The following is a 13,762-nucleotide window of genomic DNA, read 5'->3' on the forward strand; positions in this document are numbered from 1 at the left end:
GGGGGGGGGGGGGGGGAGGGCACGTTTCTTAACACCCCCCCCCATACACAAATCCTGGCTACGCCACTGTATATATGGCAAAACAATTATTTACTTGGTGGAACAAAATATGTTGTTAGTTTGACCAAACTCGGTAAGTAACAAAAATGATTTGTTACATCTAACCTAAATATACATCTGAGTTGACAAAATCATTTTGTTGGGTCGACAGAATCTTTCCTACTACTAAATATTTGTTTGAATTAACAAAATATATATTATTTCACCATATATAATTAAATATTTTGTTGAGGCAAACAAACCTTTCTCTCAGTGATAATGGTTAGAGACCGGAAAAAATTCGCGGGTTCATTTCGTGATATGCAAAAAATTCAAATAATTATATACAGTTGTGCTGCATTCTGCTATTGGTTCACTTATAATATGTAGGACTCCTGGTCAAAAAAGAGACGATCAATCGAAGAAGTATCCAACCGCAAGTTACCCACTTAAGACGCCTCATAATTCAGTAGGTACCCTAAAAACGGGCGCCGTTTGCCCAAGTAGGCAGAGGATCGTGGAATCTATCCTGGAGGTCACTGAACTCGCGAATTTTTCCAGTCTCTACTAATGGTAGACATGTGTCTGAGAGAAACTCATCCAATAACGCAACGTAGACGATGCTGCAATGTTTTAGCTAGTATCGAATTATTTTCTTGGAAAAAACCATGTCCCTACCTGTTAAGTTATAATGGTACTGGAGTTGTTAAAGAGTTTTCTACGAATTTGTAGCTCCCATCTTTTAGAGCCGTGAAGCAGAGAATAACAGGTAATAAGAATGTAATAAGAATGAAGGTTAGCTCTTATTCTTCCAAATTTAACAAAAAAAAAAACCAAATTTTATGTGTGTATTAATCGATTAAAATTTTTCTTCATTGTCATTCGTTATTGATTGTCTATAATTTTGCATGAGACGTTTCGTTTACATGTGTATTCGTGGTTACCAAGGGGCATTTGTTTTTTGTCTTTTTTTTTTTTGCTTGGTATCGACTAAATTACAAATATGTACCTACCAATTTCTAGTTCAACTAGCAACATATATTACATTCATATGCTTATAGTAACTTTTTTCGATGAGTAAAATTTGTCGTTAGTAAAATTAATTTTATAAAAAAAATGGTAACTGATATTTGGTATTGATCTTTTAAAGTAAATTTTAAAATAGAACTTTTGTTCTAATTTCTTAGTACATTTTTTAATAAAAATTAAACAGATTATTTTTGTGGAAAATTTATGCTAGTCATAAAAGTTACTTTCCCTCGATTCCCCAACATGCATGAAACGACCTGTTTCTGTTTGTTTACCAAACGTGCAATTCCATTACATTAATTATTTTGACGTTTTTTTATTCAGCAGTTTGAAATAACCTACTCATTATACATTATGATTTCAGCAACCACGGAGTGTTTTGGTCTAGCTACCTACGCGCGAGTTAACAATAAATGATAATCATGTTTAAATTCTAACGAAACGTTTTGATAACAATGCAAAATGATGAAATAACGTGAATGTTATTTAATGTATAAATTAACATTGCAAATAAAGTGATGTATTTACACATTATTTTAAAGTCAAATTTTAAAAATAGTTGTGTTAAAAATTTAATTTTGCACAAGGGAAGCATGGCAATGCAAGCATTTTTTTTAAAGAAATAACTTTCAAAATTTTATTAATATCACAGTGTATGAATCTTCGTAGAAGATGGAATGTCTGCGAAAGAAGTTCGTAGCAGTATAGACAGTGAGAACGGGGTGGGGGATGGGGGTTGGAAAAATAATAATTTGCCAAGGCTAAAGTTTAGTTTAAAGAGCCTTGTCGTCGCATCAAAGGAATTCAAAGAGGTAATTTCACCGAAGAGATGGGGCAGGGCAGAAAAAAACATTTTGCGACGAGAATTTTAGCATATAGAATGCACCGCGAAATTGGCGTGCGCGTGGTTTTTCCTCAGCTCGCTACGACGCTTTTCCAGCAACGGCATGAGCTTAGCAACACTGGGAAAACTTGCGGCGCAGATGACTTGCCACTTGCTCTGGTTGGCCGCAAGGAAGAAGAGGGAAAAGTAGTGGGGAGAAATGTTCCCATGACCCTCTCCCCTCTCCCCTCTCCCCCCCTCCCCCCTCATCAACCATACCCCCCCCTCCCCCTCATCAACCATACCCCCCCCTCCCCCTCATCCACCATCCCCCCCTCTAAACCCTTCCAAAAGACATCGGCCCCACAATTTTTAAAAATACAGACCTTGTTTCCCCGGCTGATAACGCCGAACATTCACCGCTTGAACTTGTCTCGGTCGCAAGTTTCAAATGTATCCCCCCTCTCTCATATTTCCGTCAAAATGTCAATGTTTTCTCCCTCCCCTCTTCGAAGCTCCGTTTAAAACGTCTCTCTCCCCCCCCCCTCCCCCGGTCTTCCTCCAGTAGGAGAGAAACCCAAGTTTAATTTGACACGGAGTCAGACATCCCGAATAAATCGCGTTCGTACATCTTGGATAATATGTACGTGCATACCACACAAGATGAGTCTCGAATTCGAACAAGCTTTCAGCTGCAGGTGCACACAAGACGAAATAACTTAAGTTCAAACACTGTACATAGTACTACTTACGGCGGTAAAGTGCTTTCCGAGGCTGGTACAAGTCTTTTTTTTTTTTTTAAGTTGTAGCGAAGAAACAATTTTTATTGCAGATACTAGGGAAATTATTTAAGATGGGTCTCTGCGCGTCTGGATTATGTTAATTGAACGAAACTCTACGACCACCGCTAATTTCGGTCGCTGCCTTTAAAATGATTTTATTGAAATAATTTGGAGTAGTACAGTCACAAACATTATAAGGAAAATAAAGGTTTTTACATGTGTATACATAACTGTTGTAAAAGTGCAGTCTAGTTTAGGCTAGGTGCAAATTAAATCTCGCTAAAATTCATACTTTTTCAAAAATTTTGTTTTGTCCATGGAGGAAGATATTAGCTCGTCTAGGTGATCGTTTGGTTATTATAGGCTCTCTGATATTCAAAATGCGCTAAGATTTAAAAAAAAAAAAAAAAGGTTGTCTGTAAAGTCGGTTTACGGACGATAATTTTACGTGATAACGTCATAAGAAAACATTGATGAAAAATTGCATAGTTGAGTTTTTATACGATCGTTTATATGAGATAATAATTTTTTAAGTCAAAATTGTAACATAACCAATTATTACTGTACTCGCCGATCGATGCTACTTTTTTTTTAATAATCAAAGATCTAATATATGAGTATAATCGCTAATCAAATTCTTAAAATGCAAGAATTAATTACCTGTTTTGCCGAAATTTTTGTTGTAAAAACAATGGAAACTACATTCACTTAACTTTATAAACAGTTGACAAAACAGTTCACGTGTAGGTTGTGTGCTGCCGCTGTCTCTCTTCTACTCGGACGCATCGGCCGACGGAGTGGAAGCGAGATGGATGCGTCACAAGCCGATCGTGCCTCTCTATCGCTTGTTCCGCGCTCTCGCTTGCACGCTCAGCTCAGGCGGAACGTGACAATGAGTCATGCTTTTTCGTGCGTGCAGCCGGCTTTCATCAATTTATAAGACGTTATCGCATCAAAAAATGAATATCACTTTTTTTTTTTTTTCCCATTCCGAATACTTATTCGTGCGAGGGATGGGTGAACTTCGGATGAGTTCAGAACTGTTAGGTCACCAGACTACACTTCAGTTAATTTCGGGATTCCTTTCAAGGTTTAAGAAGACGGGGGAGCAGGAAAGAGCAGGGAGGGGGTGGGGAGTTTTGAAATTAGGAAAAGCAGCGGCGATATTGTCTTCGCTCCGGGCGCACGGATAAGCGAGGCGGCACTGACAAGACAGTTCAGCAGTGCTTACCAGGTCATATTAATTTTATTTATTTATTTATTCAGAAAGCAAATTTCGTGCAGCTGGTTTTCTTTATTAACGCTTCAGGCGAATTTTCCTTCGCTGCGTACGAAAATTCACCAAAGCCCTTATTGCTGTCGCGTCGTTTTGACGAAGGATTTGGCAAACTGTACGGGACAGGAGACTTTAGATTTGAGCGAAATTCTTTATAACCTACATAAATTATAAGAGTAGACGTTCATATAGCTTATCTTTGAATTTGCACACGATGCGTTGCAAAACAGATTATTTGAACGCGCGGAAGCTAATTATTTTGAAATGAATTTACATGTACTGAACATATTTACTCAAAACGAAAATAACATTTGTAACATATTTCGTGATGAAATGCCAGAAGACACTCAATAAAACACGCCTCACGCTTTCGGTTATATTTACCTTAAACATCCGTGCTTTTAACGCCTTTGTTAGCCCTTATAAACAAAGTTACGTGTTTTTTTAAGACTATTATTTAAATTTTCCTGTTTTTCTCCCTTTTTTACGTTACTTTAATTGTATAAACTTTATTTAAAAAAATTGCCGAAATATTTTCTTTCAAAATGGGATTTAATAGGTATCATTTAAAACTCTTTGATATTATTAGAAATTAAAAATACCCTACTATCTAAAAAATAACTGTATGCAACACCTGTATTCCAAATTTTATTTCACAATAGAGACGCGACTGAGTTACAAATACTCAAAATTTCACATTCATACACAGGCTTATCAAGAATGATTGCCCGGATTGTAAACTACTATTATAAAAAGAGTATTTAAAGTACATGCAGGTGTGGCCGTCTTAACATTTTCAAAATAAATGTTTGCAGTTTTAGTACACTTCGGTATGGGCGCAATTCGTAGCTACCATGTTGTTCAGACGGTATTAAATCTTCTGCCACGTCTTGTGAATGGTATCCACAGTAACAGTTGCTATTAATGCGGTGACTCTCTCTGTAAGGTAGTGGATTATTATATTCTCAACGTACGCGATGTTTTTCACGTGTCTCCAGGGAAAAACAAAAGATTCCACTTGGTGTTGTGTCTGGTCTTTTTGTGCCCAGGCAATTGGTCCACCCCTACCGACTCAAGACACATGGAACCTCTCATACAACTCATTTAAGAAAGAGGGCGGGAAACCGAGTGACGCCATCTTGGTTTCGACATTTTTCTTGGGTATAACAAGTTTTTTAAATTTAGCTTCCAATGTTCAGCTTTGTTAAAGTAAAGTAGCTATATAACCGCTATTGGATACTACAGATTGTTTACCATGTGTAGTCTTTATCCTTTTAGTGGCGGTTATATAGACTCTGTTAGGTCTTTGAAAATCTATTGATTTCTTAAGGTCTTTTCACATTGACAAATATTTGTCTACAACTATTTCTTGTTAATATAGTTGGAGGGATAATATTGGTTCCAATTTTCTCTCATAAAATAAATTTGGACAGAACACCTACTGTTTGTTTTACATCAAGTCACATTTTTAAAGTTAATTTTTGGTTTGAGCTATCTCAAAATTTTCAATTTTCATCTTTTAAAATTAAATTCTGGATGGTATTTTTAATTTTGTTATACTTTTTGTGCTTTTGAAATTTTTTAAAACATCTGTAAATTTAACCCGTAATAATGCATGTTACATAAAAAAATAACAATTAAGTGATTTTTTTTTAAATTATAGACACGTAATTTTCTACTAACACACAAAATCATTTGCACACAACATTCATATTAATAATATTTTAGTGATTTCACCTTTATAACCTTTTTAATCGTGCACGTGTTCTCCGTCATTTTAAAGATTTGTTGTGATTGAAACGTATTTTATTTATTTATGTTTTTTTTTTTTCGTTTTCTCCAGGCACGATTTCGGATGGCTGATTGCGTCCAAAAGCCAAGATATTTTAGAAACCGTCATATTGTAAAATATTTTATGGAAACTCAAGTCATCAAACGAACGTGGCTGCGTGGGTGACGTCGTAACCTTCCAAATTTATTTGACACAACATATTGGAAGGTGTTGCAACAGAATCTTTGACAGTGTGACAGAGCCTAAAAAAAAAAAAAAATAGTTTTCAATGTCAAACGTTAAATAAGGGTTGCGGTTTGAAAATTTTCTGAAACCTCTCCTTATTAAAATAAAAGCTTAAAACATTTCTGAACATTGCGAGACTCAAAATTGTGTGCATTCATCGCACACACGCATTATGCAGCAACGGTACTGGAATCCCGGAAATCATTCTTGACGATTCCGGTATCAAACTGGATGCTTCAGTGCGATGCGACACGCCAGAATCCATAGCAGTCAATCACCGGGGCTGACGTTGCGGGTTGTTCGTGTGTCGGCGGATTTTAATGACGCGATATGAAAACGGATCACGTTTAGCATACCGGCATCCTGGAAGACGCTTCCGCGGCAGTTATTCATGAAGACTGTTCCCGGGGGGCGGAAGTTCCGTTGGGCCGGTGAAGGTGGAGGGGGGGGGGGGAGAGTTATAAATCACCGGGTGGGTGCATGTGGTGATAGCGGTTTGACCCGCGAGGGATGCGTATTTCCGACGCGGACGCTAACCTGCACTCGTAAGCGAGCTAATTTTCCCTTATCTTGAAAGAAACAACATGAAGATTTTGTCCATTTGCGAAATACCTCTTTTTGTTTGAAAAAAAATCAAACATTGCTTATGAAATGTATTTCTTCGCAATATTTATTGAAGCACTAGCAAGCGTGTGCACACATACTTACCTGCAGGTACAAACCGTAGAAAAATAAATTTCTAAACTTTACAATCAATATTTTAATATCTATTTTTCCTTATCAAGAACTACTTTAATTCAAGTATGTATAAATTATCTTCAGAAAACATAATTATTTATGAATTATTTTTGTTGGGGCAAGTTCAGTGTATAGGCCTACTTATTTTGCAGTATCTATTATCAATACGAAGCAAATATAAAAAGAATCGCTTGGAAACCAAGATTTCCAAATTTTTTACTCGATTCTGTTAGTTTATGCTGGTATGCAGCTTTCCGTGCGTTGTAAAGAATAACATACATATTTGAAGCAAACTAATTCAAACACTAGAATCTTGAACAGGAGTTAAATTTTCGATGTACATAATACCTTTTAACAAGTTCATGTACAATGCTAGACATACAGCCAAGTGTTTTTGGACAACGAGGTCAAGTCATGTACAATTACATTACAGGATTAGTATCAAGTTTATCGACAAACCTTGGCTGCCAGTTCATCACTAATTGAAAAAAAAATTGAAAACACACCTACGACTCATGGTTTGAAGTGCTAGCCAAGGTGAAAATCCTCCAATGAAGTTGGAGCTAAATAATGAAGGATTAAAAACAGAACCCTGATCGCCTGGGTAATGTTTAATAGAGCATATTCATGCAATAACCCCAATTATTTATTAATGTCGTGAAATTAATTCTTTGAAATTCCGTGAAAAACATAATTTGTTACTCCCTGTATTTCAATGAAATGCTTGTACGTGAGTGGCAAAATTTTCAATAATTATCTAGACGCTAACAGTACATTTACAAATACTTGCTCTATTTTTTGCAATCCACCAGCTCCAAGTTCAAAGGCGTAAACCATTAGTCCTTATAACGTTTTCAAAGGGCCATGCATATTTCGCGAAAAGATTTCGAGACTAGATTAAAGTTAAAACACTATGTGTGTGTCTGTGTTTCGTTATTGGTTGAGTTTCTCCCAGGTACATATTGATTGTAACGACACCAATCACAGTGATTCAGTGTGGAAGTAAAGGCGTCCTGAGTGGCTCTGTCAAATAAGGCAACGACTTCTCTCGCCGACGGCCACGAATCACAAGGAAGAAACCACAGGTGCGGGTGTACCTTGTTGCAGTCTAATAAGTGTTCAGATCTTTTCGCGAAAAATGCCTGCCCCTACGTTTTCGATATATATTTTGCTAACTGGCAGCACGACGGGAAACGGCATAAGCCGCCCCCAAAAAGACCAGACCTGACCAAACCAATGCGGACTAAAAGTCCAAGTGCCCCACCCCTTGCATAGTAGAACTTCTACCACGCCCCACTCTTCTTCCAGGACCATCCTTCTATTCCTGTAATCCACCTGCTTGTAATAATGCATGACCATTGCATCCCGCATGTATGTGCCCAGGGTTTTCCCTCTGTCTATGGAGGTTTTACCTGGGCCCAACTTATCTAGTTTTAGTCTAGAATTAAGAGTGAGGGGAGTTAGTCATGGCGAAAACGTCTGCCATGGCTGGCCAATCCCCTCCTAGCACATGATGCACGTGACCTTTTCTGCATGGTTAAAAACCCGCATGTTTAGAGCGTATAGGGCTTGCCCTGAGACGCACTTAGTCTTCCCTACCTAGACCCCTCCCTTACACACTTAGTTTTAACTTAGGTTAGAAAAAAAAAATAAACAGTTGAAGATTGTGAAGTTCAAAGCCACCTCGTACAGTCAACCGCGAAGCAGGGAGCAGCAACGCTGGCCGTATCGAATCAGCTAGGCGGAGAATAGTGTTTTACGGTCGCAGCCCCGGCGGGCGGTAGGAAGAGAGAGATTCCACCCCGGCCGAACAGGGGGGGAGGGGGGGGGGTCCTAAATAGCAAATTCTCCTACCCCCCACCACTTTTCACCCCCTTCGCTCCGATTCACTTCCCAACGCAACACGAAACCCCCCCCCCCCCCCCTCTCACGTACACATCAGCCTCCATCGCGGTGTTTGTTCGAGGGATAATGGGCCCGTGTAGCTGCCATGTACCAGGGGCGTCGGTCTGGGGGGTTTCGGGTGTGGGGCTTTGCGAAGTTCACCAGAGAGAGAGAGAGAGAGAGAGAGGGGACGATGATAGTGTACTCTCGGACGAGAGCAGGAGCAGGCTGCCGTGAGAAGGTATACGGTGGCTGTTGCCATCCGCGGCACCCTAGCACGCGAAGCTAAACCATCCCTCTCCTTCGGAAGATGACGTGGATAGCCAAGGGTAAGGGGGTGGAGGAGATGGGTGGTTGTTGGCGGGGAGAGAAGCTTGGCCTACAGTGGAACACACCCTTTCTCCTCCCCTTACGCCTCGTTCTCCTTGCGTCTCTAATAAATAGCCTCCCGGGGCTATCCGAGCCAACTGACGCCTCACCCGGAGGCGACTGGTAGCTTCTAGTAGGCGCGGAGCGAAGAGGAACATTGGGAAATTTCTCTCCTTCCCCCCCCCTCCCAAAAACCTATCGGCCACCCCTCCCCACTCTTTCCTCTTATCCTTCGCCCGGGAAAACGAGCCTGAAGGACTCGGCGCGTCAATTTTCGACGTCTCGCAACGAGCAATATGGCGAAATATATTTGCTGGCCCTTTCGTGTGTCTGCAACGCCATTCTTTTTTTCTTTCTTTTCTTTTCCTCCTGCCCGGTTTTTTTCTCTTTTTTTTTCGTTGGCTGTTATGGACTGGAAACAATATTAAATAGGCTTTGGTTTAAGGGTTGTTGAAGAAGAACCAAATGTTTGATGTCGCAGCCAAAGCAAATAAATAAATCAATAAAAGTTTTTTTTTTCTGCATAAGCATCTCCCTGCTGCACTCATTGCCCGTTTTATTCCTTTCAGGAGAACCCTGGCGAATGATGGCCGAACCAATATTTTACGTTTATTTTCCTTTCTACGTTTTCTTTTTTTTTAAAATCAATTGTGCCGTGTATTAGGGATTTAGGCACGTTTTATTTAAAATTTTGTAATCTTAAATATTTTTGGAAATATTTTTTTCTCTCTCATCTTATTTTCTTTACGGCCAGGCCCTCAGCCTCTGTTCTCAGAGGCGAGCTGATTTTCTTTCCCAGCCTCATGCTAGGCTAGCATTCTGGCTAATATTTCTCCCGCCTCCAGGCACGTCGAGGGCCGGTAACTTTATTTCTTCGCGTGACCACTTTTGCCTAGAGCAGCTTGTGAAGCAGTGCTGAGCCCTGCTAACTCTGTCACGAATCGGTATAAGGTTCACTAGCAGCAAGACACGACAGGAGGATCCCGTGGGCCTTGCGTCCCACAGACCATGCGTTTTTTGAAGCCATCCCCCTCCTGCTCACCCACCCTTTCTTCTCAGAAGTGAAGCTAGGAGCGACGACCGCTCGGGTACGTTAACCGAAGTCAAGGCCATCTCAGGCTTGACAGCAGCAGTTACGATTCTGGACTTTAACGACACCTAGCGACGGCTGTGGTCACTAACGCCACTTGTGGGCGTCGGCAGCGCCGACACCAGCGCTCGCGCGGAGGTAACGACAACCTCTCTCCCCCTTATGTCTCAGGCCGCTAGGTGGCACCACTGGTTACTCCATTACCACCTAGCTTGACACTCTCGTCGGTCACTAGTCGATTTATTAGTACTTCTTCTCGACACCATAAGATAGCGCCTCAGTCGCGCAGTCACTCCAGTAAGATCTAATTTTTTTTATGCCGGACACCTTCGGGTGGACTCGGTAATTTTCGGCTCAGAGCCTACCCCCCCCCCCCTCCCATTCTCTAGAGACCCAGCGCTTATGATATTCTGGTGATATCCCGCTCTGAACTTACTTCGGTGCGCGCCTCCTGACTGACTGGTACCATTTGTAACTGCGATCTTCGGCGAATCATCGACATCGCATCGTATATTATGTAGTCTTCTCAGACTAGAGGGATGAAGTCCCTATCTAAAATTAATATTAACCAGTCAGTAGTTTAGTTGAAAGTAGAGAACCTTCTTGGTTTTTTTAAATTATATATACATTATTTTTTTAACTCATGATGACTTCCGTGTCTACCGCGAATCGTGGTTCGGGTTTTCGGAGACGAGACGCCCTCTCCTGAGTGCCAGGACCAACACCCTGTTTTGGTAAGTCTTGACGTCATCCCCCCCTTTAATTTTCCTTCTATTGGCCTTTTGCGCCATTTAAGTATACTGTCTGGAAACAGGTCTAATTCTTTGGAATTTGGACCTCTGTTTCAGACAGGGTTCCAAGTTTGGGGCAGCCAAAATCCTCTGCCAGGACCCACTGGAGTCGGTTCCTGAGCAGAATCCACCATCTTTAGACCTACTACCTCGATCACCGTCTACCTACAGCCCCCGGTGATACCCGCATAATTCTATTATTCTATTGACGAACTCAAAAAAGAAATAGTGTAACCCAGTTAAGACAGCGGACAGTAAAAGCAAGTCGAGGAGAAGAAATTTATATTATGTTTTGCAAGGACTATATGTACAACCCTTAAAGTTACCAATGTTGATTTCATTAATGTTCTTAAGTATTGTTATTTTTGTTAAACATTTAGGGCTGGCCCGATAGTAAATAAGTTCAAAGAATATAATATAATAAGAGTAATTGTGAGGAATTTAAGTAAGATCACTTATCAATGAAAAACAGATGTTACTAAGAAAAATTTAATCTATAAAAAAAAGAAAGAACAATGTTTAATAAAATAAGGAAGTCTATAGACGTAACAGTTGTTTTTATTTATTTAATATATAATAACGATCATTTTCCTCCCAAGTGTTCGTAGGGAGTCTCTAAATTTTCTTTGTTTACTCCTAGTGTCGCCTCTGATGTTGACTTTGATAGCTATTAATTGAGGGCCCCAGTATTCAGAGTTTACAAATCTTTTTATCTAAGTACTTAATTATTCTTTAAAAAACTTGGGGTATTACACAATTATAAATTTAATTAAATTTTAAAAATATTTATCCGGTAACCGATCATATTTTTAATGAAATATTTATTGCTAAATTTACCACCATTTTCAGTATTAATGATGCTTTATCGTCGAAGGAAGAGCAAAAACCATCATGGTGAATGATAGATGGAAGTATAATTGATTCGTGTGTGTTTGGTAGAGGGGGGGAAAAGGGTAGGGGGACGTACTCTCTATAGAGTTGAGTAAGTGGTTTCATTCAATGAATAATTCGCCGCTCGTTTGTCATGCCGCAAATGAATCAGCCCAAGTTAATATCGCCCGTCTGGACGTGGCCGATTCATCCACAGAAACCCAACAGGAAACTATGGCGTCCCGCTGATTCCCGAGTGATTGCTCTGATTAATAGCGCGTGAATCTGCGAGGGGCTGGCCTCCTGGAACACGGAGATTATTATTAACTCAAGGAACCACCATTGGAATAGCAGTCACTTCACGGAGTGTTACATTGTGTATAGACCGGTCACTTCACAGAGTAATGCATTGTGTATAGACCGGTCACTTTACAGAGTGTTGCATTGTGTGTATAGACCGGTCACTTCACAGAGTGTTGTACTGTGTCCATAGACCGGTCACTTCACAGAGTGTTGCATTGTGTGTATAGACCCGTCACTTCACAGAGTGTTGCACTGTGTGTATAGACCGGTCACTTCACGGAGTGTTGCATTGTGTCTATAGACCGGTCATTTCACGGAGTGTTGCATTGTGTCTATAGACCGGTCAATTCATGGAGTTTTACATTGTGTCTATAGACCGGTCACTTCACAGAGTGTTGCATTGTGTCTATAGACCGGTCACTTCACAGAGTGTTGCATTGTGTCTATAGACCGGTCAATTCATGGAGTGTTACATTGTGTCTACAGACCAATACCTTCATGGAGTGTTACATTGTGTATATAGACCAATCAATCACTTCACAGAAATCTCTGGCTAGCACTGAAAGACTTGCTAACATTTTTAGTTATTATACTTCTTTAGACATGTTGAGAATACAATTTTTGTATGCAAAGGTAATTTAACAGGTTTAAATAATCCAAATCGCATGTCCGTTTTTCTTAACGGCGTTCGAGTCGAAGTCGTCAAGATGGCGGTCAAGCGTGTGGCAGCTTACACTCGTAAACATATATGTGTTCGCTTTCATGAATATCGAAGGAAGCGTATTGGTGAGCCAAATGGAAGTTTAAAATAGTATGTAGCTGCTCCGGCAACGAATTCTAGCGGCGGAATGTACTTCTGATTTGTGTAATAAAATCAAGTGGATATCCCTATAAGTGCGTATATTTATCACGCTCGGCATTATTTTAAAGAATTTTACGTATTGTTACGAACGCCGACAGGACTGCGACATGCGCCAGGTTTGGAGCTGGCTGGCGTGCCTTGCCAGATTATAAGAGTCGTCGTTACCTCCTCCCCCCTTTGATTTCCACGAATCGTCCTTCCTCTGCGCTGGTTATATATCGCTGAGCGGTCTTAGGAATTCCGCGGACTACCGCGTGGAGTGGAGCAAATGGACGCCGCCCTTCTGGACTGTTCGGGCGTCGGGTCGGCCCGGTATAACGTGACTCGCCACGTCAGCTCTCGTCGGTTCTGGAAAGACGTCCCGCTAGTACATAAAGCAGCGACGCCGGTCTCCGCGGGAGTTCCGAGCGAGTTCCTCGAGTGAAGGGAAGAGTGACATCGGCGAAGAGGGTGAGAAACAATTCCCCCTACCCCACGGATGGCGCGAAACGGAGTTCAAATGGATCTTGAGTGTGCGGCGACTGAATGGCGCGAGACTGTGTGTGTGGACGGGCGCGAGGTAAGGGGCGAACCACTGTTGAGCCTAGCTCCAGTGAGGAGTGCGAACTGCGGAACTTGACAAACATTGAGTTACTTGAGAATGAACATTTTTTAAGTGGCAGTGATTTGTGATTGGACTTTTTGTAAGTATAATAATTTATTATTATTTAAAATATTAGTAATTAATAAAACTGTAATGTAACTTAGTTGGGCTATACCTAGCATATCCAGTTTTCCCCACATAGGTCGTAACAGTATTATTTCATGTTCGAGTTTGCTCGTTACCGTGGTTACGTCTTTTGGCGAGTTCTGAAAGAAGCTCACTTCCTTTTTTTTTTTTTCTTCCGCT

General features: G+C 40.6%; 1 protein-coding gene across 1 annotated transcript in view; it reads left to right on the forward strand.

The window, feature by feature from the left end:
• LOC134537276 (alkaline phosphatase, tissue-nonspecific isozyme-like) overlaps positions 1-13,762 on the forward strand; it is a 440,124-nt gene that overhangs the window by 245,007 nt on the left and 181,355 nt on the right. The window lies entirely within an intron of this gene.

The sequence above is a fragment of the Bacillus rossius genome, chromosome 12, assembly GCF_032445375.1.
Source record: "Bacillus rossius redtenbacheri isolate Brsri chromosome 12, Brsri_v3, whole genome shotgun sequence".
Taxonomy (NCBI): domain Eukaryota; kingdom Metazoa; phylum Arthropoda; class Insecta; order Phasmatodea; family Bacillidae; genus Bacillus; species Bacillus rossius.